We start from the raw sequence: 2662 nt of genomic DNA, 5'->3' as shown, positions 1-2662 counted from the left end.
GCTGGGCTGGGCAGGGAGCTGGGCTGGGAGCTGGGCTGGGCTGGGAGCTGGGCTGGGCTGGGAGCTGGGCTGGGGGCTGGGCTGGGAGCTGGGCTGGGCTGGGAGCTGGGCAGGGAGCTGGGCTGGGCAGGAAGCTGGGCTGGGAGCTGGGAGCTGGGCTGGGCTGGGAGCTGGCTGGGCTGGGAGCTGGGCAGGGAGCTGGGCAGGGCAGGGAGCTGGGCAGGGAGCTGGGAGCTGAGCTGGGCGTGGCTGGGGGCTGGGAGCTGGGCTGGGGGCTGGGAGCTGGGCTGGGGGCTGGGAGCTGGGCTGGGGCTGGGCAGGGAGCTGGGCGGCCTGGGGCAGTGTCTGGGGCTGGGGGACAGGGCTGGGGGCTGGGCAGGGCTGGGGGACAGGGCTGGGGCTGGGCTGGGGGCCTGGGCTGGGGCTGGGGCTGGGCAGGGCTGGGGCTGGGGACAGGGCTGGGGGCTGGGGCTGGGGACAGTGCTGGGGCTGGGGCTGGGGGACAGTGCTGGGGGCTGGGGCTGGGGGACAGGGCTGGGGCTGGGCTGGGGCTGGGGGACAGGGCTGGGGCTGGGCAGGGCTGGGCTGGGGGACAGGGCTGGGGGAGCAGGCTGGGGGCAGGGCTGGGGCTGGGGGACAGGGCTGGGGCTGGGCAGGGCTGGGGCTGGGGGCTGGCCAGGGCTGGGGGCTGGGCTGGGGCTGGGCAGGCTGGGCAGGGCTGGGCTGGGGGCTGGGCTGGGCTGGGGGCAGGGCTGGGGCTGGGCAGGGCTGGGGCTGGGGACAGGGCTGGGGGCTGGGGCTGGGGACAGGCTGGGGGCAGGGCTGGGGCTGGGCAGGCTGGGGCTGGGGCTGGGGACAGGGCTGGAGGCTGTGCAGGGCTGGAGGCTGGGGGACAGGGCTGGGCAGGGCTGGGGCTGGGCAGGGCTGGGGCTGGGCAGGGCTGGCAGGGCTGGGGCTGGCAGGGCTGGGGCTGGCAGGGCTGGGGCTGGCAGGGCTGGGGGCTGGGCAGGGCTGGGGCTGGGGGACAGGGCTGGAGGCTGGGCAGGGCTGGGGCTGGGCAGGGCTGGGGCTGGGCAGGGCTGGGGCTGGGGCTGGCAGGGCTGGGGCTGGGCAGGGCTGGAGGCTGGGCAGGGCTGGGCAGGGCTGGAGGCTGGGCAGGGCTGGGCTGGACTGGAGGCTGGGCAGGCTGGGGCTGGGCGGGCTGGGCAGGGCTGGGGGCTGGGCAGGGCTGGGCTGGGCAGGGCTGGAGCTGGGCAGGGCTGGGGGCTGGGCAGGGCTGGGCTGGGGACAGGGCTGGAGGCTGGGCAGGGCTGGGGGCTGGGCAGGGCTGGGGGCTGGGCAGGGCTGGGGGCTGGGGGCTGGGCAGGGCTGGGGTCTGGGCAGGGCTGGGCAGGGCTGGGGGCTGGGCAGGGCTGGAGGCTGGGCAGGGCTGGGCTGGGGCTGGGCAGGGCTGGGGGCTGGGCAGGGCTGGGGGCTGGGCAGGGCTGGGGCCTGGGGGCTGGGCAGGGCTGGGGGCTGGGCAGGGCTGGGGGCTGGGCAGGGCTGGGGCTGGGGCTGGGCAGGGCTGGGGGCTGGGCAGGGCTGGGGGCTGGGCTGGGGCTGGGGGACAGGGCTGGAGGCTGTGCAGGGCTGGAGGCTGGGGGACAGGGCTGGGGCTGGAGGCTGTGCAGGGCTGGGGCTGGGGGCTGGGCAGGCTGTGGCAGGCTGGGGCTGGGGGACAGGGCTGGGGGCTGGGTTGGCAGCTCAGTTCCCTGGCTTCACTTGCTGAGGATTCCAGGCACTTGGTACTGGCCAGAAATTCTTCTCGAGTGTTTGTTTTACAGTAAACGTCAGGGCTTCGAAGGCAACTGAGATTTATTAGATGGGAGGAGCCTGCGGCTGAGCTATTAGCACAAAGTCACTTTATCAGCTCATCCACTCACTGACAGCAGCCAGTTACTGCACAGTGGCCAGGAGCAAACACTGACCTGCTTCATGTCACCTAGCACACCAGCTCTCCCCTCCCCGCTCACTGATCATCATAATAATAATAATAATAATCCTTGCATTTGATATAGCACTTTTCACGTCTTCTCGACGTCCCAAAGCGCTTCACAGAATATACTGTAAAGTGAATTGACTGTATATTTGTGGGCGAACGCGGCAGCCAATTGCGCACAGCAATGTCCCACAAACAGTCATAGATTGAAAATGACCAATTTATTATTGTTTTGTTTTGGAGGGATTATTATTAGGTTCTGTGTGGAGTAAGGAAACTTGCCCAAGGTTTCGCCTTCTGCCTGGAATTGAACTCCGGTCTCTCGCTTGCAAAGTGAGTGCTCTAACCACTGAGCTGCAGGACTCCACACACATCATCACACATAGCCTCTGCCTCGCCCCCTCCTGCCCCTCCTTTACAGCCCACCTGCCAACTTCTTTTGGACTGTGCTTCTGGGCATCTATTTCTCTGCCCCTCCCCCCCGCCCTCCTGCAGTGAGAGGAAAGTGGGTTAACGTTTCAGGTCGATGGCCGAAGGTCGCTGGGAACACTCAGCAGGTCAGGCAGCATCTCTCTCCATAGATGACCAAGGTCATTGACCTGAAACGTTAAGTCAGTTTCCTCTCTCCATACACGCTGCCTGATCTGTTGAGTGTTCCCCAAGAACTTCTGTGTTTATTTCAGA

Source organism: Callorhinchus milii, unplaced genomic scaffold, assembly GCF_018977255.1.
Source record: "Callorhinchus milii isolate IMCB2004 unplaced genomic scaffold, IMCB_Cmil_1.0 Scaffold10, whole genome shotgun sequence".
NCBI classification, from domain to species: Eukaryota; Metazoa; Chordata; class Chondrichthyes; order Chimaeriformes; family Callorhinchidae; genus Callorhinchus; species Callorhinchus milii.
The sequence above is the reverse complement of the archived record's forward strand: the minus strand, read 5'-3'. Positions refer to the sequence as shown.